The sequence below is a fragment of the Mus caroli genome, chromosome 16 (genome assembly GCF_900094665.2).
Source record: "Mus caroli chromosome 16, CAROLI_EIJ_v1.1, whole genome shotgun sequence".
In the NCBI taxonomy this organism is placed as follows: domain Eukaryota; kingdom Metazoa; phylum Chordata; class Mammalia; order Rodentia; family Muridae; genus Mus; species Mus caroli.
Window position 1 is genome coordinate 81,380,814 of NC_034585.1, and position 25,476 is coordinate 81,406,289.

General features: G+C 37.8%; 1 long non-coding RNA gene across 1 annotated transcript in view; it reads left to right on the top strand.

Annotated features, from left to right (window-relative positions):
• The first annotated feature begins 6,611 nt into the window (after window positions 1-6,611).
• Window positions 6,612-25,476, top strand: part of LOC115029547 — a 54,921-nt gene continuing 36,056 nt past the window's right edge. The window contains exons 1-2 of the long non-coding RNA XR_003835108.1: window positions 6,612-6,689; window positions 17,124-17,216. This is a non-coding gene — a long non-coding RNA (uncharacterized LOC115029547). The remainder of the gene's footprint in view (window positions 6,690-17,123; window positions 17,217-25,476) is intronic.

Here is a 25,476-nt window from a genome sequence, read left to right on the forward strand (position 1 = left end):
CTGATCCTCCTAGAGGGTTGACCTCCTCCTCAGCTTTTTCAGCCTTTCCCTAATCCAACAACATGGGTCAGCAGCTCCTGTCCATTGGTTGGGTGCAAATGCCTGAATCTCTTTCAGCTGCTTGTTGGGTCTTCAGGAGTGCTGTCATGCTAGGTTCCGTTTTGTGAGTGTTCCATACATAGCCTCAATAATAGTGTCAGGCCTTGGGACCTCCCCTTGAGCTAGATCCCACTTTAGGCCTGTGGCTGGACATTCTTTTCCTCAGGCTCCTCTCCATTTCCATCCCTGTAATTCTTTCAGACAGGAACAATTTTGGGTCAGAGTTGTGCCTGTGGGATGCCCCTCCTCCCTCATTTGATGCCCTGTCTTCCTGCTGGAGGTGGTCTCTCTAAGTTCCCTCTCCCTACTCTTGGGCATTTCATCTAAGGTCCCTCCCTTTGAGTCCAGAGAGACACTCACCTCCCAAGTCTCTGGTGCATTCTGCAGGGTCCCTCCATCCTCCTACTTTCCAAGATTGCATGTTTCCATTCTTTCTGCTGGCCCTCTGGGCTTCAGTAATTTTCCCTCACCCAATACCAAATCAGGTTCCCCTCTCCCTCCCCCCTTTCCCCATCCACTTTCCCTTCCTGGTTGCTCCCTTCCTCCCCACATGTGATTTCTTTCTTCTCCCTCCAGAGTAAGACTGAGGCATCCTCACTTGGCCCCTTCAGCTTGCTGACCTTTTTGAGTTCTGCGGACTGGAAACTCCTTCAGCTCCATGGGTACTTTCTCTAGCTCCTTCATTGAGGACCCTGTGCTCAATCTCTGTAAATTTCTGAAGTGAACATTGGCGGTTTTGAAAATTAGGATAGATGGAAATTTAGTCCTTCTCTCCTGATACAATAAAGAATTTGAATACAATTGTATAGTGATGTCAATATAAGATTGTAATGGTAAGAAAAACAGTTTATATTTGTATATAAGTATAATAACTTAATTCAGAAACTGAGGGATTCTTGAGAAATTTACTGATTTAGAGGCATTGCCTCTAACTAGATTCTATACTCAAGAACTTTGTTCTCAACCTGGGAAAATTGTTAAAAGAAATCTTCCAGTATTATTTGATCAGACAATAAGCCATAATTCTCAAGAGCATCCAGTTGTCTTGAGATTTAAGTACCATAGGGACCTTAAACTCACTACCTGACAGAATAAATGTATCTATTGATCAAACCTAACCATTTATAATATAAAATATCTATGAGAAAGGAATTAGTGGCATTTTTATTTTATTCTAGATATGTCTCCAGTTCACTAAGGTTTCTGAATACAGCTGTTTGAGCTGTGCTTGCCCTCCACTTCCTACTGTAATTCTGGAGTGCTGACACCCACTACCCATGATGATAGTGCTATAGCAATGGACAATTATTTTCCCCAATGGTCTTGTTTCATTTATAGCTGATATTTTAATTATATCCCTTAACTACTTTGCATATGCACATTTAAATTTGACAAAAAGTTAGATTAAATCCTATTGAAAAACACTTGAGTATTAAACAATTTAAACAATTGCCATCTCTTTTACGTGCGAATAAGACAGATATAAAAAAGTTGGAGAAAATAATTTTTTTAAAGGCAGAGTTGGTAGCTACTCCAAGAAAACAACATCATGTAGACATAATGGGTCTGTTACACATACAAACCCATAGAGACTATGGTACAACACGGAAGACCTTCAAGGGTCAAAACAGACAAAATCTCATCACTGAAAGTAGACATAGAATTCCACCTCTAACCAAGAATCTATTTGCAATCCATGCCTATTTGGAAAAGGAATATCGCACTTTTTTTTCTTGGTGGAACATCACTGGTTCTAGCGACCACAACCGAGAGCAAGACCCAGGCTAGTTTCACAACATAGGAGTCAGATCTCTACTTCTCCATATGGGCTTCCGGAAATATTATCTCAGCGCTGGTAGAAAGCATCTTTTCCTGTTATATCATCTCGCCAGCCCGCAATTTTTATTCTCTAAACAGTGTTCCTGTAAGGGAATATTTCTGTGTAATAGATATCATCAAATTCAACCTTAAGAAGAAATTAATATACCTATTCTGTCCGTGTTCTCAACCCATTTTCTCTGAAAATAAACGTACGAGTGAAAAGATATATTCAGTGTCATGGAAGGAAGGAAGCCAGTTACTTTTGCTTAGAAACCCTCATTATGAGCATAAAATTGGGTCTAAACATCTTTGTTCTTCTATTGCAAATGGGAACCAGAAGGTATGAGTAAGAAGAATGCATCTAAGAGAACTGACAGGATGATGTAGCAGACAAATGATCAGAATGCACGTAAGAAAGCTGGCAGGGGGAGATGACACTGACAAATGATGAGAACAAAAGTGTACATCTCTCCAGATGTTATAAGAAAGAGCTATGGCTTGCATGGGTGAGTGCGTTACACCATAAACCGAGGAGTTCTTCATATAGAGTTTGTGTGTTCTGAGATGCCAGAGAGTGCATTAAGATATCTTGGCTCTAACTATGGCCTCTGTAAATGTCAGCACATTCATCATGCTGTTTAGGCGCCACACTACTTAAACCAAAGCCAAGGATTTATCTCTTTCCATTTGTGTTTGGGGTCAAAAGCTTCCCCAAAACGACTTCCCCTAGTTTCAAGTTACTTTGTTTATCTCCATCTTAAGCGACATATGGTATTCTTCAGTCCCAATCAGGGATAATAATCTAAATTAAATTAATTAATGATTTATGAAATGTAAACTCATTAACTTTATTGATGACTGTATCATTAAAGACCAATCCGGGTAAAAAGGACAACACACAAAGTGGACTTTGGCTTTGAGGAAGTATAAAAAGTGCTCTACCTTTTCAAGGCATCCAATAGCTTATTAGAAGTATGACAAAACAAATAAATGAGAATGTGATTACCATACTTTCCAAGTTTTTAGGAAATCTACTAATATAGCATGTTTTGAACAAAAGACTGTAGGCGTTACTTATTTCAAAGACAACATATATATTGCTATGGTTACTAAATGGTTTTACATTAGTAAAGTTACGCTTCTGTTGAATTCAAACTACTACTGAATTTGTTAACATTACAATCGATATTATTTTTTGTCTAGATCCCAACCTGTGCTCTGAAGCCAACTAGAAGAATGGATTCTCTTCCATCTAATTTTAAAAATACAGGTCTAATAACTTAAGGAAAATTTCCTAATTAGCAATGATTTGTTCTTATGTCTTTAGGAGTAATTTGATATAGAAACAATTAACTTGAAATTTTCTAAGTGAATGGAATTTCATGTACTTTAAAACCTTTCTCAAGTCCCATCAGCTAGTAATGCAAACACCATAGATTATCTTCAAAGAAAGCAAAATAGCTAAAAATGTTGAAATTTATATGTAAGGCAAGGCCATACTTAGGTCAAAATCAGACTCAAATCCTTTAAAGTAGGTGGTGACCAGGAATGGATGGTGTGGGAGTGATGACCAGAAATGGCTCCTATAGGGGAGATGATGGAGAATGGTTGGTGTGGGAGTGATGGCCAGGAATGGTCGGTGTGAGGGTAATGACCAGGAATTGTTATGTTTGTGGAGATAATCAGGAAGGGCTGTGCAGTGATGTCTGTGAAGGTTCAAGGATGTTAGGTGGTGGGGTGTCACCAAATCTCCCATTTGTAAACATGTGGAACACTAAATCATGGAGTGAGCTTTAAAAGTCAAAATCAATAATGAATACAGAGGAAAGAGAATGCTATGTTCATACATCAGTGGATGTGTGTGAACACTGCCATGTCACCAGTTATCAGGACTCATGCATGTTCTAAATTTACTTTTTTATTGTTTCATAAAGAAAAACCACAGGCTGTTTTTATGGTGTTTTGGAAAAGGTTAGCCATACCCCCCAAAAATGCTTTTTAAATGAAATTATATTTTCTACTTTACCATCAGACACTATGCATTAGTTGTAATATGTTTTTTGCATAATTCTACTCCAGCAAATTCTATTTGTTAAACTAATTCTTTCAAAACTGTAGCTGCTTCTTCATGGTCTATACTATGGCTCTCATACATGGTACTACCCTCCTGTTGCAAATCTAGGGTTGGTCTTCTCATTGTCATGAGTTTTCCACTATACAATGATGTGTTATGATTTTGATTTTCCCTACAGTGTGTTGGACTATTCACTTTCCCAGAAATGAAAGTACCATGGTGAAGCAGAGATGGGGGAGGGGATTTCATTTATCTGTTCTGCCTCCCATATTGACTCTGTTCTTGTTATAGGCATGCACAGCAAAACTGTCTTCTGGAATGTTTTCTTTTTGAGCAGTAATGTGCTGTGGACAACCTGACAAATTCCAGGTTCAGACTTTGCATCTCTGGAGCCTCTTTTATTTAGCATGCTATGCAGATGTGCTGTTTTGCATGACCGATTCTCACGTCTACAACTTTGTGTTGACTTCTGAAAAAGAGGGGTATAGTTTTACTCGCTGTATTTGTAAATAACCACCAAGTAGAAAATTTTCTCTGGATTTAGATGTTACTATATCCAAAGCAGACCATCATATGAGATGTTTAAAATACAGGTTGGGGTGGTTTTTTAAATGCAGATACCAGAAACAAAATCCCAAACATAGCTTCCCTTATGGACACCATCCTTGTGGTCCTTATGAATGAAGTTATTAATGTTTGGGATATAATTATTATAAAAATGTCATGGACTATAGTATACTAATGGAGTATGTATTTTATCATTTAACAATACTGTGACCATATGCTCAGTTCAAAATCATTAGTAAATAAGAAAGGCAAGAACTTCTGTTCTCATAGATCTTAAGTTATGCTCCCCACCCCCACTGTGTATGGTCAATGTAAAGGGGCATAGACAACCAGCTATGAGACAGCCATCCAGCTATGAGATAGCCAACCAACTGTGAGATAGCCAACCAGCAAGGCTTATGCCTTTCATCTCTGTCCCTGACATGAGCACCTACAACACTAGATGAACTAATATGAAAATCGGGTTGATTTTTAAAATCTTAAGATGTCATGAGGAAGAAATACACTGGAAATTCAAATCTCTATCTAGTCTAACCATCTCTCCATATTTTGCTTCCTGACTTAAACATGGAAAAATTAATATACCAGCAAGTGGAATTCTATATAATAATCTTATTATCAAAATGCCTCCACCTAGACATTTGAAGTGCCTATTACTGAAATTCATGGTAATTCACACCTACTTACACTGATAAGCACACAATTATGTTTGTTATGTATGAATATTAGACACCAAGTTTTATATATGAAAGTATATATAAACCAGAGTGAAACAAACAGGTCAGACATTAACACTATTCAATGCAAACCACATTTAAATTTCTAATAGTTGCTGTTATTTATTTATCTGTTTATTTATGGTTCTGGGCACTAAACCCAAGTCCTTGTACATACTGGCCAAGACTGCTACCAGGGAGTTACACCCTTTGTCCCAGGACATTTAAGCTTTAAAATGTTTCATTATTATAAAACATGAATATACCTTTTATGTAGTAAGGAACTAGTATCATGAACTCAGGAGTAACCAGCCTTTCTGAAATGGCACTTCAAAGAAAATAAGTTAAACCTAATTATAACTTATGAGAGAAGACTACACAATGAAAAATGTAAGACAAACATGCCAAATGGCCACCAAATATATAGAGCAAGTGTTGTAAGTGATTTCGACCTATTAAACCATAAAAGAAAATGAGTTTTTCATGACATGGAACATGTTTTTGGATCCAAAGAATGAATCAATTTACATGTAAACCACAGTAATGATTCAGTCCATATAACAATAAATTATGTCCTGGCTTGGAGCCCATAGCAACAGGGGTTGCCTTATCTTGTAAACTTTATTAAATGAAAGGTCTATATGATAAATGCTGTGACCAGTCTTGCTCTGGAAAAAAATCAATCCTTAATGCAAAGGCACTGTTGTTTGGAGATTATCGGTTGTGGGCTGTATTCAAATAGGATGTAAGTTGTCCTTAAATCTCAGTATGCTTTTTGTAAGATATTTGGTTGATATCCAGAGAAAAGAGTCTTAAACAGAATAAAGGGTCTCAGAGTTCATCAAAGTTAATTCATGTTCTTTGGGGACTAAAGAGATAATGTTCAAAATAAAGGGGGGAGAGATATATGCTACTAAAATTAGGCAAAAGAAAATGTAAATAGACTGAAGAAGTGAACCAAATTTTAGCAAAGCTAAGCAAATTTTATTATTAATGTGAATTGATAAACAATGGCTAAGTGTGTTCGTTAAAGGCAGCCTTATGCATAAGGAGTTACTTTTGCATATCACTGTTTGTCTGCTCTGTATGTAGACTTTTTTCAGTCACACAGGGTAAAAACTGATAAAGTTAGTAGACAGAATAAAGAAAATATTAAACCAAACGTCGCAGGTTCTGCAACTGCGTGGGAATTAGCTCTAGCAGCTGGTAGCATCATTGTTGACTTGCTAGACTAGACTTGAGAGTTTAATTATTAGCCACATGGTTCATTTATAGAATTTCAACAACATGGCCATTCCTGAGAACTCTAGGCTGTTTATCTCCCTGCTCTCAGGGCTGACAAGGCCATGCAGAATTCCCATGTGAAGACAGAACATAGCCTCCAGGTCCAAGTTCTGCAGGTGGAAATGAAGGTACACTGGCCTGGGAAAGTGATAAGGGGGCAGCTGGGTAGTTTATCTTTCCCAGATCCTGCAAAACATCTCTTTGAAGGCCATTTCGTCCTTGTACAGTCCCCTCCCCCTTCCATTAACAATTGCTCAGTTATCTCAACAGCTTAGCCTGGGTTAAGTGAATTTGCCTCCGTGTTTTGAAAGGAATCAGGTCCTTACAAGTTGCTAATGCATGTTTGCTAGCCCACGTCAAGTTTACTCGGGTCCTTCACTTCCTGTGTTACTTCGGCACTCCACCTTGAGCCATGGAGTGCACAGCTCAAGTGTCTTCACCCTGTAATCGTGAACATCTGGGGCAGTATCAGAGCCAAAATAAACAGAACAGAGCAGATGATTCTGTGAGATTATGCTAAATAACATTTAAACAGACTCAAATGTCTTCTGAGGAAGTACAAAGAACCTACTTATACCAGTCCTTGTTTATGAGAGGCAGGCAGGCAGACGGACAGACAGGCAGGCAGGCAGGCAGGCAGGTCATCATTATAGCTACTCAGTTACTTGGCACAATTTTATAAATTATTTTTCATTAAAGACACGTTTTCTGCACAAGTCACAGGGCCTGCTTTCTCATTAACTTTCAATATGTGGTTGATAGTGTTTTTCTTTCTGTCTCTGACGATGAAAGGCCATCTGTTTTTGTGGAGAAAGTTCAGTAAGTGTTCAGTGATCACTGCTATCAGTTTGCTCTTGACTCTCATAAAGCCCTGGTTCTCTTTCTGTCATGTTTACTGTCCAGGTTTGCATGCACCAAGAGAAAGATAAACACATGGGCAGGGCATCAGAAGGCTGGCTCTTCCATTTTGTTGCAATAATAAAAAAAAAATCCAGACAGAAGTGGTGAGCAAACCACCGTGTTTAGAGTGTACTCTTTCTGATAAAAATAGTTGCCTTCGTTTCCTTCCACAATCAGCTTTCGTCTTTCTTCTCTCCCATGGAGACTGCTGTGTCCTCTGTCCTCTGGTTCCAGTCCAGCTGTGCTTTCCATTAGCAGTGTGTAGTTAGAACTTTATTCCACTGTCAACTCTGCAACACTATGCCTTTAATGAGATGCTTGCTTCATGATTTATATTTTATTATCCATCATCTGGGGATTTTGATATTTTTTTGCTCATTTCCAAATTTTGTTTTCTAAAACAACTATGCTATTTAACCACACCCCTTGATGCTTTACAATTTTTGTTGGTTTTGTTTGATTCTTAGATTTTTCTAAAAAAAAAAAAAAAAGATTCTCTTATGCCTTTTATTTCTATCAGAGAATGGCCAGCTACATACTGGTGTCTAGAATCAGTTAGCAACCTGTGACGATTGATATTTCTTGTTTCTTCTTCCTGACCTGCTGGTCCTTGCTCATGGCATTTGGGTTAGTTTTGTAATCAAGGGCTTTAGGGGAACACACTCACTGATATGTGAAAATTCATGAAGGTGTTTTTTTTTTTTTTTTTTTTTCAGAACAAGATGTAGTTATGTTCAGAGAGATTCGGCTTTCTTTTGTGGGACAATGTCAGTCACAGTTTCTTCAAATAACAGGAAATTGTAGTAGTGACAAGGGCTCCACTCTTAAGAGGTATTTAAGGTCATTTTGTGGGGTTTGAGTTATATTCCAGTAATACTGCATTAGCAGGATGTTCAAAGCAAATCTGCATATTTCCTCTAGAGTACTTTGTTCCCCCTTCTAAAAATAACCGAAGCATCTACACTTTGGTTTTCCTTCTTCTTGAGCTTCATGTGGTCTGTGAATTGTATCTTTGGTATTCTGAGCTATTGGGCCAATATCCACTTATCAGTGAGTGTATACCATGTGTGCTCTTTGGTGATTCGGTTACCTCACTCAGGATATTTTCTAGTGCCATCCATTTGCCTAAGAATTTCATGAAGTCATTGTTTTAATAGCTGACAAGTACTGCATTATGTAAATCTATATTTTCTGTATCCATTCCTCTGTTGAGGGACATCTGGGTTGTTTCCAGCTTCTGGCTATTATAAATAAGGCTATTATGAACATAGTGGAGCAAGTGTCCTTATTACATTTTGGAGCATCTTCTGGGTATATGCCCAGGAGTGGTATAGCTGGGTCCTCTGGTAGTACTATGTCCAATTTTCTGAGTAACCGCCAGATTGATTTGCAGCGTGGTTGTACCAGCTTGCAATCCTACCAACAATGGAAGAGTGTTCCTCTTTCCCACATCTTCACCAGCATCTGCTGTAGCCTGAGTTTTTGATCTTAGCCATTCTGACTGGTGTGAGGTGGAATCTTAGGGTTGTTTGGATTTGCATTTCCCTGATGACTAAGGATGTTAAACATTTCTTTAGGTGCTTTTTTGTCATTCAAGTTTCCTCAGTTGAGATTTCTCTGTTTAGCTCTGTTCCCCATTTTTTAGTAGGATTATTTGATTCTATAGAGTCTAACTTCTTGAGTTCTTTGTATATATTGAATATTAGGCCTCTATTGGGTTTAGGATTGGTAAAAATCTTTTCCCAATCTGTTGATTGCCATTTTGTCCTGTTGACAGTATCTTTTGCCTTACAGAAGTTTTGCAATTTTATGAGGCCCCATTTGTTAATTCTTTATCTTAGAGCATAAGCCATGGGTGTTCTGTTCAGGAAATTTCCCCCTGTGCCGGTGTGTTTGGGGCTCTTCCCCACTTTCTCTTCTATTACTTTCAGTGTATCTGGTTTTATATGAGGAAATACAGAAAGTATGAAGCAGAGACTGAAAAGGCCATCCAGAGACTGCCCTACCTTGGTATCCATCCTATATACAGTCACCAAACCCAGACACTATTGTGGATGCCAATAAGTGCTTGCTGACAGGAGCCTGATATAGCTGTCTTCTGAGTGGCTCTGTCAGAGCCTGACGAATACAGAGGTGCATGCTCAAAGCCAACCATTGGACAGAGCATGGGGTCCTCATTGGCGGAGTTAGAGAAAGGACCAAAGGAGCTGAAGAAATTTGTAACCCCATTGGAAGAACAACAATATCAGCCAAGAAGACCCCCCAGAGCTTCCAGGAACTAAACCACCAACCAAAGAATACACATGGAGGGACCCATGACTCCAGAAGCATATGTAGCAGTCGATGGTCTTGTTGGGCATCAATCGGTGGAGAGGCCCTTGGTCCTGTAAAGGCTAGATGCCCCAGTGTAGGGGAATGCCAGGGCAGGGAGGTGGGTGTAGATTTGTGGGTGGGTTGGGGAACACCCTCATAGAAGCAGGAGGAAGGGATGGGATAGGAGATTTCAGGTGTCAGGGAACCAGGAAATGGGATAAAGTTAGAAATGTAAGGTCTAGCAAACTTTATATGCCCCAGTACAGGGGAAGGCCAGGGCCAAGAAGTGGGAGTGGGTGGGTAGAGGAGCAGGGCAAGGGGGGGTAATAGGGAACTTTTGGGATAGCATGTGAAATGTAAATGAAGAAAATATCTAATAAAAATGTGGGGGAGAAGAAATGTAAATAAAGAAAATATTACATTAAAAAAAGAGTTAGCATTAAAAAGCAAGTCTGTTCTTCAAACATGCCCCCTTTGCAGTGTGCCCTTGCCACCTGCTTTCTATCATGAATTAAAACAGCATTCGGCTCTCAACAGACTCCATGTAGATACCAGTGTAGCAAGCTTAGAATTTTTACCTTCTACATCTAGTAGCAGTGAAACTAACTTCCATATTTGTAAACCATGCAGTTTCTTCATAGTGGAAAGTGGAGTCAAACAGTCTGTATCTTCTTGATGACCTAGCTCGTGATAGGAGAGTCTGTAATGAATTCCCTATCTTAAGATCTAGGGCTTTAGCTCCTCCACTGGGGGTGCTGGGTTCCATCCAATAGATAACTGTGAGCATCCACTTCTGTTATTTACCAGGCACTGGGATAGAGGAGCTAGAGAAAGTACCCAAAGAGCTGAAGGGGTCTGCAACCCGATAGGTGGAACAACAACATGAACTAACCAGTACCCCCAGAGCTCATGTCTCTAGCTGCATATATAGCTGAAGATGGCCTAGTCAGCCATCATTGGGAAGAAAGGCCCCTTGGTCTTGCAAATTTTATATGCCCCAGTACAGGGGAATGCCAGGGCCAAGAAGTGGGAGTGGGTGGGTAGGGGAGCAGGGTGCAGGGGAGGGTACAGGGAACTTCCGGGATAGCATTTGAAATGTAAATAAAGAAAATATCTAATAAAAGTAAATAAAAAGATCTAGGGTTTTGACCTTTGTCCCAATCTCTCTTTCAGACTACCAAATTTGAAGCCCAGGATTAATTACCCAAAGCCTTGTGGACATATTTGTAGTTTTGACCATAATACCTAAGAGAGGAAAGAGTTACTTTAGTTTTTTTATTTCAGAGGGCACAAACTCTAGTCGCTGGCTTGGCCTGCACTGGTTCTTTGTTGAGCAGATCATCATGACAGTAGGGACATTTACCAGAGACTATCTTCTTCTGATTGGCAACAAGAAATGGGGCAAGAAAGAGAAGTGAGGAAAGTCCTGGAATGATAGATCTTCTCCTCAAGGACACAGCCCCAGGAACCATCTTCCTCTGTCAAACCATACATCTTAGAGCTTGTCAGAGCCCTCCAAAATGAAGCTGCCAGCTGTGAGAAAAATAATAGTGATAATTATTAGTAAGCTTACTTAGCTTTCTTTTCTATCTTATTCATCCATTTCATCAAGCCTGACTCCAATTCCTGGCTTCAACCAATGTCGCTCTCTCTGTTTCTTGGGCACTTGTTCTATGGGACTCTGACACGAAGCCTGGCTCAGTTAGCTCTGACATCATAATCACTATTCCACTGTTGCCATTGGTCTTATTCCAAGTACACATATCATCTGATTGAATCTCATCAAACCCTAAGAAATTAATCGTTTTCCAGAAACACAATTGCAAGCTCAGGAAGTAAAATAAATAATATTTGCCCTTGAGATCATGACTTAGGGCCATGGTCTTTTTTGTAAGACTTTATTTATATACATTAACTTCTGTAGATCAACTGTATTAACACATGGAGTGTAGCAAACACACAGTTAATGCTGACAACATTGGATATTCCAGAAAAGCCAAGTAAATAATGTTTTTTATTTCCATTTTGTTGTGAAACCATTCTTTGGTTCAGAAATAGGTTAGCACTTCAAAATTTAAGTCTCTGGAAACTTCACAAATATTTTATCTACAATCAAAAGCATATGGTAAGGTGGCTGCAGTCACATAAGGTTGTATTTTTAACTTTAATAACTTTATAAAGTAAATTTGTATTTCCATTTTACTATTTTATAAATAGAGATCTTTTTCTAACAAATAAACTTCAGCCGTTCCACCCAAAAGAAGAACTCTGAGTTATCATCTCAGTAGAATAGCAGTTATGTAGGGGGAGCATGGCTGAACTGTTATTAATGTTAATCAGAAAAAGTTACACATTATAGAAAAGAGTAGTGATGTAATGATGGGATTATATTTATAAATATAACAACCAGGAAGGTGTTAAAATTAAAACACATGTCCACGCATAATTTAAAAAATAGTTCTAAGAACTTGACACCTACCAAAAGTATTCAGTCTTTCAAGGGATAAGAAAACTGTAAAGGCAGTATAAAAGTTGAATCAAATTTCCCAAACTTTCCCCCAAATCCTAAAATACCAAGATGGCTAAATTACACTCTGCCATTTGGCTAGCAATTGAATTGCTGTTATTTTGAAATGAAATGTTGTCAACAAATTCATTAGTTTCCCAAGAATTGGTCAATTGTTTATTTTCCTTTTTATAAATGCATTAATAATGTTGACTGAATGGCGTTGGGTCAGTGTCCTGTTGATTGAGATAATTGTTGTTTTTGATGAAATGGTATGGACCTGATCCAGAAGAACATCCTTGAGTCACTCTTTCCTCAGTTCAAGCATATCTAGACATTTTCTTTTGAGACATTTCTAGGGATGGAGTCATGGTCTTCTTCACGCAAAGCAGATACGCTTGCCCTGAGCTGTAACCTATCCCTTAAATGCTAATGTTTAAGTGACCCCACGTCTCCTAATCTGTAGCCTAACCTCTGGGCTTTACTTTCCCCTCAGTTCTGGGACAGATTCTTTGTACTTCAGCAACTTTACTAACTGGTATATTTACCTTCAAAATAAATGCTATGTGGCTTGGAGAGATGATGGGTCAGCAGCTAAGAACATTTGCTGATTTTGCAGAAGAATTTGGTTTGGTTCCCAGAACTCACATGGCAACTGACTGTAACTCCAGTCCCAAGATATCTGACACCCTCTTCGGTGTGGGAAACAGATAACCTGTCTAGCACATATAGACATGTAGGTACTCACACATATACATTAGATAAATAAACATTTAAAACTAAATAAATATATGATAAAGTATACCCGCGGATACAAATCCCAGATTTCATTTTTAAAATAAAATAAACCAAAAAATGTAGGCCAGTGAGATGAGTGGACAAGGGAATACACTTCTGTCAAGTCTGAGAATTCAGGCTTGATCCCTGATGCTCACGTGGTGGAAGTGGAGACAGACTCCTAGACACAGTCTTCTGACCTCCACTTGCAGGCCTTGCACACAAACATAAGCAGTACTTACAATAATAGTAATAATAACTTAAAATATTATTTAAAGAATTTTTAAAGAAAATACGTGTTATTTTTAGAAAATTCACTACCCAATAATATAGCATTTTTTTAAAAGTCACAAACCTGATATGAATCCCTTGAGAAATCAACAACTTCTGGTGATAAATCCAATAATCTCAAAAAATGGTTTTATTTTTTTTCCCAACTACAGGAATTTTAAGAAAATCTATACTTGCTTTTTGAGTGTTGCTGTTTGGTATTTTTTAAATAAGTTACCAAATCACTTAGATTGATTTCCATTGTTCTCTCTCTTTCTCTCTCTCTCTCTCTCTCTCTCTCTCTCTCTCTCTCTTGTGTGTGTGTGTGTGTGTGTGTGTGTGTGTGTGTGTGTGTGTGTGTGTGATCTTCATCAGCTGAGGCTATCCTCTCACCTTCATGGGTCATGGAACAGGTATCATAAACCTGACAATGTACAAACAGAGCACACATATAAACACAAAACACACCACATATATGCACATGCACACACACACACACACGCACACACACATACACACATGCACACAAATGGACACATACACAAACACAGACACACATGCATACACGCAGATACATATACTCATACAGACACACACATGCCACACACAGACACATACACACACAAAACTGCAGACATAGAAACACACACACTCATGGAGACAATACACACTAGCCTGTCTCTTCACCTAACCACATTTTTTTGCTTTGATAATGCCCTGATAGTAGAGTCACCTAGTCACTAAATCTGTTACTGTTAATATTTGTCACTGTTAATATTTTGCCCTTTCCATACCCTGGCTTCCTCTCTTTCTAAAAGGAGAACGTATTATTCCACTGGTAAGCTGGATTCAGCCTTTCCACTGGGGGTCACAGTATGATGACAGGATTCAAGGTCTGGTTTGCACTCTCTCCGCATTATGAGAGTTGTTCTGGCATGTAAGGCATGTTCTTGAACAGCTGTGGCATCTATTCATATCTCTTTCCCACATTCAAATCTGCATTCTCCATGAAGTTTAGCATCAGTACAGGCAATACTAAACTTTGCCCTTTCTCTGTACGCATGATCAGAGTATCTCTCAGCTCTCATCAGAAAAGTGTCTCTTTACAGTTGATAGTAACTAACACAGAACTGCCCAACATGCAGAGCATAAGATACTGTAGAGTGTTCATCCTTATAGGGAACATGCATACCATACCTACTTCCACCAAGGCTTGGCGTCTTGCAGAAAAGTGAGTGGACAGATTGTAAGAGACAGAGATTGTCAAATAACCTCAAGAAAACATTTGTGTAAAGTCATTAGGAGTTGTGTTAATACTAGGTCCATTTAGCATAATAATAATATTGGGTTTTCCCTCTAAGTTCTACGGCATATCTAGTCACAGCTTCTTGCCTTCTTTAAAAATGTCAGGTGTCTGATTCCATCACATGGAGTTGGCTTTCCATCCAATCAGAAAGTGTCTGATTACTTCCATTACATTTTTGCTGCTACCATAACAGTCACTGTTGTCACTTTCAGAGTTCATGCTGAGTGAGACTGGGGCTTACTTTTCTCCTACCGCAATGTGTGTAGCACCTTAGAGAATAGCTGATAGGAATGAAGCTGCTGAGTACCCTTCAATTTCTACATGGTAGGAAGTCTTACTATAATGTGGGCATTGCATTCTGTGAGCTGAGTCCTGTACTGAATGAAAACCAGAGAGAGAGAGAGAGAGAGAGAGAGAGAGAGAGAGAGAGAGAGAGAGAGAGAGAGAGATCCTATTGCTCTCTGCTTATAGAAAATGGGTCCAATGTGAGCAGCTGTCTGGAGCCTCTTCTACTTCAATTTATCCATAATGATGAACTGTAACCTGAAGCTGTAAGCTATAATAAATCCCTTCTCCCTTAAGTAGCTATTGCCAGAGTATTTTATTACAGTAACTGGAAATGAAACTCAGACATATACAATACACTTGTAATCACAAAGCATGTGTTGTTGATTGTTTGTGAACTCTTCCGTGGTGCACACTCAGAAAGTACAGCCTGTTTTTCTGCATGATTATTGAACTGATCCTTTTGATACTTTTATAATTGATGACATGACAATTGCATAACAAATAAACAGACATTAGGAGCAGAAATTATTCCAGATTTCACAAAAATAGACTCTCAAATTTTATGTAACACTTATAAATGTGTTCAGTAAAGTAAAAGAATGGAAATATTGGCTGTGATTTAGTAAAGTGACTTATTTTAAAAATGTGTTCTTTCTTAAAAATATATTCAAATTATTTTATCATTTCATTTATATGAGTTATTTTGCCAGCAGGTATGCAAGTATGTGCACCCCATGCATGCCTGGTGACTAAGTGTGTGAGAATAAGGGATTAGATTTCCTAAGGCTGTAGTTACAGACAGTTGTGAACCACCGCATGGGTACTGAAAATGAAACCTGGACTCTCTAATAAAGCAACAAGGACTCTTAACCACTGAGCAAACTCTCCATCACCAAACCTCTTTTTAAAGCTTTAATTTCTGTTGTAAATTAAGTAACTAACTGCACAGACAACAAACACGTAAACACGTAAACGGCAGTGGAGTGTTATGATTTGATTGTGAAATGTCCCACATCATCTCACGTGTTGGAACACTTAGTCCACAGCTGGTGGCCAGGTTTAGGAAGGTCATAGGAGTTAAAGAATATGCAGCCTGACTGGAGTGCATGAATAACCTAGTGTGGGCCATGAGTCTTTATAGACTCATGACCAGCATCCTGTTCATTCTCTTTCCTGAGTGCAAATGCAATCAGACAAGCCAGCCTCCTGCCTTTCCTGCTTGCACACCTATATAGGGCATCCCTGCTACCTGTAAAACTTCCCATGTAACTCTTCAAACCATGACCTCACTGTGGTGTGATCACGAGAAAGCACTGACCTGTGTTTTAAAGCTTTAAAGGTTTATCTTCCTCTAGAATAGTATGTGCATGGAATTACCCAGCATGCATTGCCAGGCTTCTGGGACCTATTCATGTCTCTGCACATATTAATCTTTGTGCATATGAAAACACTGTAGTAGGCTAATTAATATTGCTTTGGGTTGTTTTTTTAGACAGGCTTTCATGCAGCCCAGTCTGCTCTCAGACTAACTATATAGTTGATGACGACATGGCTCTTACCACATTTCTTATAAAGTATGAATACCTTTTATATTGAAAGCTGAGCTGTCTGCTTGCCTTATCTTTCTGAGTGTTGTGTTTACAGGCGTGCAGCATTTTGCCTAGGTCCTGCAGAGTTATCAGACTCAGAGCTTCTTAATACTAATTGACTGACTGACACAGCCCATCACTACATATTCTAAATGTCCTATTCATATAAACAGAGATATTTCAACAGGATATATATATATATATATATATATATATATACATATATATATATAATATTTAAATGAATATTTTTAAATGATTTCAGTTGCAACTCACAGCAACTGAATGAGTTAGTGCTGTGATAAAATACCCAATGAGGGCAAGTTAAGAGAGAGAGGATATATATTAATACACAGTTCCAGGGTACAGTCCACTGTGGCAGTGAAGCTGTCTTGTGACTTGAGACAGCTGATGATATTGTCTGTAAACAATAAGCACAGGGAGATGGATGTGCTTGCTCAACTAGCTTTCTCTTTTTTATTCATTCTTGGATCCCAGCCAATGATATTATGCCTCCAACTTCTAGAGTGAATCCTAACACCTCAAATAACCTGACAGCTATTCTCTCACAGGAATGACCAGAGTTTAACATAATCTAAATAATCCCCCACAGGTGCACCAGGAGGCTTGTCTTGGAAGAGATTCCAGACCCTGTCAAACTGACAGGAACCATCACACTTCTCTCGATTACAATTAATGGATTCTGGTAAGTCACTGATAAGAGAAATGAGAAGAGGAGCTGCAAATGAAACAGAGAGTTTAGGATGTGCAAGTTTGAAAAAGCACATAGAATAGATGGAGAATCTCTAAACAAATAAGAAAAGTAAAATAATATACTTGAACTGTAAAAATCATGAAAAAAATTCCCTACAGAGAATAAGGTACCATATGATCAACAAACTTGTTAAAGGTGATGGATGTAATTATAATAAAAAAAAATTCAGACCAGGAGTCCACATCAGCAAAGCTGGAGGGGAGGGCACAACTGTTCATTTCTAGGATAATTAAGTATATGAAAAACCAGAAGTATCAGTGTGCTAATAAAAGGGTGAATTGGTAGAATGGCTGTGAGAAAACTTTCAGGTTATAGCATTTTCTATAGCCTAATTATGTCATTTTCATTATGTTTGATTATTGCATTAAAGAATTTTAAATATCATTTCTATGGTCCATTTATTTCTTCCACACTGAACCAAAATGAGTGGTTACATATATGGAAATAAATGAGTTTTTTTTAACAGTAGCTGTGTTTATCATAAGGAAAATTGAAAAAATATAACCCAAACATCCATAAATAGTAGAGTTGGTATGAAGGTCACAGGATGGGTTGTCCACTGAAAGAAAGAAAGAGATGAAAACCTTTAACTCATTTACCTGAAGGAGCAGATGATAAGGAAGGAACTGATACTGGATACAGTGCCATGGATTCATGCAGACATAATATCACCAAGTCTGAAAACACAAAACTGTACACCGATGGTAAGCATGTGAAATTCAAAAGCAGTTGTTGCTCTTCCTGGTAATTACAGAGTTATAGCCATGTATAAAAGCTTCTGAGAGAGTTCTTGAAATGTTTTGTACTTATGGGAATGTAAGATGTCTGAAAATGAACATGATGGTTTTAGTTAAATGGAAATTTAACCATAGGCTTGGAATTCACTAGTTCATCCAGTTACATGTAGTCAACCTTAGTGGGGTCTTCTATTTCTAGAACAAACAGCAGTTTTTAAAGATAGCTCAACTTTGCATATAAAATTGTAGGAATGGCTAATTCACTCAAATGTTATATGAAACATAGTACTAAGAAACAGGCACAGTAGCTCACACCTATTAACCCAGAAGCTGAGGCAAGAGGACTGTTGTGAGGTCAAGGGCCCCTGGGCTATATGGAGAGGCACATTTATTTGTCTGAAATAATTATGTACTAAAGAAAGTATATGGTAACAATTAATTATAGCGAGAAATAAAATTCAAACATGTGTTTTGTGAAGAAATAGTTGCATAATCATCCACTGATTCTTTTGTTCCAACATAAGCAAATCTGTAGCCTTTACTTAATATAACTAAAAATATTTTACATTTATTTTAGAATTGTGCATAGCTAGTACAAAATGTTAATTAAGTGAACTAGAAGTGATACAGATACTTTTATCATTCCCGATACTGTAAGAGACAAATATGAGATGCCAATTTTGAGTGTTTTGTTTGGTTTGGTTTGGTTTGGTTGTGTTGTGTTGTGTTTTTACCAGAGTTCGACTTATGTTTTAAACCTGTTTTATGGAAGCCATTCATTGACAATATAGTATATAGTATTTTTACACACTTGAATTGGCATTAAGTAACAATGGGGCAATGAATCTACCATCCTGGATTTACTGTATAAAGAACAACACAGAAATATTATCAGGATGCAATGCTGAAATTGGGTCAGGAATACAAACTCTATGCCAAAGTCCATAGCACAGTTCCAGGCCAGGGACCACAAAGTAAAAACTAAATCAACATTACAAACAAAGCTCCCAATAACTTCTCCACAACATTTCATTCACAGTAACTGAAGCTCAAGTGTCCTGTATTTCAATGTTGGTATAATCATTTCCTTGCTAAGCCTATTCTCCTTTAAGTGTGTGTGTGTCTCTGTGTGTCTGTGCATGTCTGTGTGGTGTGTGTGTGTGTGTTCATGATACAAAATAATCCAAATGAAAGACATAAGAAAGATGGAATTCACCATGTTTCTAATCCCAGGGTCCTCCCGACATTCCTGGTAATGACTGCAGGCTTGAAAGGGTTTCTGTAGCATGCCAGGGCCAGAGTGGGTGACCCACATCTGAGGAGTCTAGGAACCTCTGCTATGCTCACTCTCAGACACAAACCAGATCCGTCCCCATCTGCTTTGCTTCACAGTGATCGCCTACTTTCCAGCTTAGATGCCCTCCACAGAATCATAAACAGATCGTATATTACATGATAATGGTTCCTCCTGGATGATAGCACTGAAAGAAATCTATTTTTTTTTTAGGTGAGCTTACTCCAGAAGGTTGAAAATTCAAAACATAAGCAGTAACTCAACTAGGAAATGAGTTCAATATACATTTTAAACTTTTACTTAGGACACTTGGAATATATTTCCATGCCATATTTTTTCAGAACTTATCTTTGTAACATAATATTAACTAAGTCTAAGGTTGAAGGATACAAGCAATATATTTTCAAACTGTATTAGACAGTACCCAAAATGCACTGTAGAAAGGGCCAGAATAAACAAAGCCTTCCAGGGGCTTCTTCTATCAACTCTTATGATTATAATTTACTTTTCTGTTAAAATGAGATTTTTATGGTCCAAATTTCAAGGAAAAACTTACTGATGAGGCTTCTCTTTGCTAAAAATAATAACTTAAGAAGTAGTCTTTGAACCATAAATTGTTGAAACATGAGATTGGAGGCCTTGCCGCTTACCCACTTGGTGACTTTTTGTGATAATCAGGATGATGAGGTAGAGTGGGTTTATGCAATTTTTCTGTATTAATGTCAACAATATCTTGCTCTTCAGTCATTAAACACATAATAAAGGACATCGTTGGGACTGAGGAAATAGCTCTGTGGATAAAGTGCTTGTTGAACAATCATAAAGGCCTGAGTTTAATCCTTAACACCCATATAAAAACGATGAACCTCATGGTGCACATCTGTAATCCTAATTCTTGGCATGTGGAGACGTACAGATGCCCGAGATCATTAGCTAGTCAACCTACCCTACTTGATAAGATCCCACCCAACAAGAGACTCTGTCTCCAAAGAAATCAAAGAGATGAACTGGCTTGAGAAAGGACTGCCTAGATTGACTTCTAGCCTCCAGATATACATCCCACATACTTACTTCACACACAGGAAAAATAATAAAAGGGATTGTTGTCACATTTTTATAGAAATATTTTTGGTCTCCACACAGTCAAATGGATGCAGTGACAAGATCCGATATGATAAAATATGTTTGGCCAACTCCTCTCTGGATCTCAAATGTACCCCATTCAACCTTTTGTTAACTTCAATCATTCATGATCGTGAGAAAAGATGGATGGCTCACTTAGTAAAGTGCTTGCTGCATCAGGATGTAGACTGACTTTGATCCCCAGAACCTGCCTAAAGTCAGCTGTTGTACACATCTATAACCCTAGCTCTCTACATTGGAGAAAAAGGTGGAAACAGGAGGTTTCAGGCCAGCTAGCCTGGTGTACATGGCAGCTAACAACAAAGATACTACACTTCAAGCACATTGGAAGGAGAGGATACAAGATTGTCTCCTGACCTCCATACATGGCATAGGCACACATAACAACATTCACACACATAGATGTGTGTGCACATGCACTCACATCATAAACACAAAGAAAGAATGAAATAGTATTTATGGAATGAATGAAATAAACAGTAATTAGGAATGTATTGCTTGACCCTTGAAAGAAACACATTCTTTATCTGATGATGTAGAAAGCTCCAGAAAGAAATAAAAACAAAAGTTTGATAAGACTCTCTTCTGTTCTCTGGTTGTAATCTAAGCTCCAGCATCCTATTTATACTCAAATTTGGGGAAGGACTATCTGAAATTACACAGACAGCATGATGTCTTGACATTCCTCCCCTCAGGCTGCCTCTTGTAAAAGCACCTTGTTTTGTATTGCCATTTGGCATGTTCAGATGTAAACATATTAGAGTTTTGATACTAAAATGTCCCCACAACTCCATGTGTTAGAGGCAGGTCCCCAGTGTAGTGACAGAGAAGTGGTGGGAGTTTTAACTGGGAGTCTTAATGATAAGTCACTGATCACTTGAGAAAAAGATGCCCAAAGGGTTTGTGGGACTTTATTTAGTCTCTTTATATTTTGCTCCTTTGAATCATTTTTCTGTGTACTTCTACTATGATGTAATAGCTCCAGAGTTATTAATAGCACCAAAGCCAGATGAATAGACTGGACCAAAATGAACCTTTCTCTTTATTAAATTCATTATCCAAGGCACTTGTCATCATGATGGAAAACTACCCCACCTTTGTCTCCCTTCGTACTATACTACTTCGACTGTCAATTATAATTGTGTCTAAAACTTCAATCAAACCTCCACAGATAGCTTAGTGAACTAATGCCTTCAGTTCTGCTGGTTCCAACACTCACTTACATCTCATAAAATCATCAGCTTAATATTTCATGCTTTTCATCTTCCAAATGTCCTGAGACACCCAGCTCACCACTATCCTCCACTAGGTACAGCAGCAGCAATAACATACACAAAAACTAAGAGTTATTCCTTTTAACACATATGGGCACTATCAGAAGGGATTGGACGTCAAACATAGAGTGTGATCGTCCTCCAATTCAAAGGTTCTGGAAAACCCCTTCATTATAGCAAATGGCATTCTCATTCAAGAAAAGTTGGAGAGTCTTAATGTCTTTTGTTTTCCTTAGAATCACAACAAAAATCATCACCTAAAAGCCAAGAAGAATGTTTTTATTGGAATTTTGATGCAAGAAACTTGGCTGAATTTCTGAGAAATTTCCAGAGCCTGTATGATGGATAACTTGATAAGAAAACAGTTTTCTCTGTGATTACAACTTTCTTCAGTAGAACAGAATTGCTTGGTTAAACAACAGTGAGGATAAAAGAGGGGGTAGCACATATATGTCCACAATCCCTTTTCCATAACTGTAAAATCCAAAATGTCCAAAAATTCGATCTTCTTTTAATTATTTTTGGCTACAAGCCAATGACTTGACATGAATTTATCCATATTGTGTGTTTATTCAAACTAGAACAAATATCCTACAGCTTGCTACATAAACCCAATGAGTTGAATCATGGATCCTACATTGAACTGTGTTAGACCTGTTACATAGATTTTCAAAATTTGAATTCAGAATCATGTTTGTTTGAAGGACTATTCATAAGCAATTGTAGATCAGTATAAATATCCATTCAATGTGGTATTTGTACAAAAAAATCTTCAGTTTTTGTATAAGTTTCAATTGCTCAGAAATTATACTACACATATTTTGAAAATTGAAAAATGACACAGGGAGCCCAGCTATATCACACAGAAACCCAGATAAACAAACCTTACTCCTTCCTACATATCCCCCACCCTCCACATCCTACCCTTAGATCATAGTAAAGTCCTACTGCTGCTGTCTAGACAGCAGCCACCTTCTCCTAGTACTTTGGCTTCCCTTTGGGACTTATCAGATCCCAGACCACATCCACCTGGGATACTTCAGCCCTTGTGGTCCAGAGACTCAGATAGGCTATTGGCTCTCTTGTTGCAAGCTTCCCTTCATAACCTAAGTCACCACAAAGCCTAGCAAATGCTTACCAGTCACCACTACCTCCTGCTAGACTCTGGATCTCCCTTTGAAACCCATGATTCCCAGCATACTCCCTATAAGGGAAGCTCTAGATACTATACAAGAATGAGAGACCCATGCCACACCCTTCCTTTGGGATTCCTCAGAGCCCTGCCAGCTGCCTGATTAGAAACCTGCATTTGCAGCATCCATCCTTGAGACTCAGGACCAGTCCATACCACCAGGGAAATTTTGCTTCATACTCCTTGTCTAAATTGATAAAGACACAAAATTGTAGGTGAGAAGCAGGAGACCTAAGCTGGAGGCTATATTCATAAATATCAGAGAGAGGAAATTGAGATCCCAGCCCTGTTATAAATTATGCCCATCCTGAACATATAAGCACTTTTAAAGAAAAAAAGGAAGACAACTTGAACACAAAAGAAAAATTCAACCAACACACTAAGCCCAGATGTGCAAACATAAACAGGAAAAACAAAATGGCATGTCTTAGTTTTTAAAAAAAAGGATACAGAAAACAAACAAACAACAAAATGAATAGTAATCTTATAGTAATGGCTCCTCTTGAAAACTTCCTGGAAGAACTCCCAGACAAAATTCAAAAGGATTATTATGACTATGGTCAAACAACTCAAAAAAAAATACAAGGACAAGGAGATGGATGAAATGAGGAATTCAGTCCAAAATATTCAAATACAGTTTAATTTCTTAAAAAAGAAAACCTAGAACATAGGTGTTCCAGAATTAAAACATCCAAATAAGCCAGTTAGAAGCTCAGTGGAAAGCATCTCTCAGAGAATGGACCAAGTCAAAACCAGGCAGTCAGGGATGGAAGACAATGGGCAGAAATTGGGTCAATCAGTAAATGTCAGTTAGAAAAAAATTAAAATATCTGGATAGCATGTTGGAGAGGTTAGGGCACACAGTGTGAAGAGAACCCACGATTATGGGCAGAGAAGAGGGAGCAGCCAGAGTAAAAACATAAAGTAAAACCTGCAGCAACATCATAGAAGAAAACTTTCAAAACCTGAAGGAAAATATCCCATCCATGTATAAATTTCTCTTAAGATATTATAGTTAAAACATTATAAACAAGGACAAAGAAAGGGTATTACAAGCTTCAAGAAGGACGTGTCAAATCATTTGCAAAGTCAGGTTCATCAAAGCAGCCCTGAACTATTCAATAAAAATCTTCAAAGCCAGAAGGCTCTGGAAGGATGTATTCTGTGTTCTGGAAGATCACAGTTGCCATCCCAGATTGTTATAAGGGGAAAAATCTGTCATTAGACTATTACAGAGAAGTAAAACCTTTCCATGATAGTAGAATATTAAAGCCCTACAGAAAATACTAGAAGGAATAAATCCAGGAATGGGTAAAGATACTCTGGAAGCCATGGGCAACAAATAAATAATGACAGAGTACATCATCCAAAAAAAAAAAATCTGAGAAAACAAAAAATCAACGAAATCACAGGAAAGAATAATTACTTTTCATTACCTTTTAATAATTACTGAATATTAATGGTTTCAATTTTCTATAAAAAGACACAGACTGACTGAGCTTGGATTATAAAAAACGGTTCTATCTTTTTGTTGCTTCCAAGAAGCCCATATCAGTAACTCTCTCTTTTGAAATGTGTCTATGTATGTTGGTGTTTTTTTTAAACTATTCTTTTACAAACTGTGGTATTATTTTTTGTTGCTAATGAAATTTTGGGTTAATTGATCAAGCATCTGGGTCATTTATCAATATTCTGTGGTACTATGCAAAAATATCTGTTTCGGGATTTGAAGAACAGTTTCTTCATTTCCATTTACAGATGTCTGTGTAAATCCATATAAATATTGAATTAACAAATACTAAAGTTTAGATTTCATAGCAAACAAGGTCAATGTACAAAATCCTTTGCTTCTTATCCTCAGTATCATCTCAAATATGTGGGTTTTCCAGGTGACAGCCTCCTACAACTGCTTAAATTGCATATGAAAGTTATGTCTGTAACACTGTCATAAAGTGTGTACATTTAAATTATTCCAATCTGCTGATGTGAGATACACTTGCCACATCTGCAAGTTTAGTTTTAACAACTTTAGTGTTTCAAAATATGTCTCAAAAGATCTACAGACAACTAAAGAATGTGACAATCAGAAAGACTAGTCTTTCCAAGTAGAGAGCACACCAATTGGTTATATAATGCTAACCATTCAATCCTAAAAACATACACAAACATAAGTCTGAACACACACATACAGACTGAACGGTCTGCATTTATATTAATATACACAGAAGTTATGACAACTAATGAACAAAGAGGGCATGAGTTGGACAGAATTAAGGAGGGCTTTCAGAAGGGTTTGGAAGGAAGATGGGAAAAGGGGAAATGATGTAATCATATTATAATCTCAAAAATTAAGAGAGATTTTAAAAACAATTATAATAAATGAGTTATATTTAGATGTTAAGCACTCATTAAGAAATTAATATTTCTTCAGGTACAAGCACAAAAGATCATAAATACCTTTGATTTCAATCCATCAATGGTAGTGTAAACTGCAATTTTTATTCCTTACAAACCCATGAACTTTCCACTTTTTTTCCTTAGGAGTGTGATA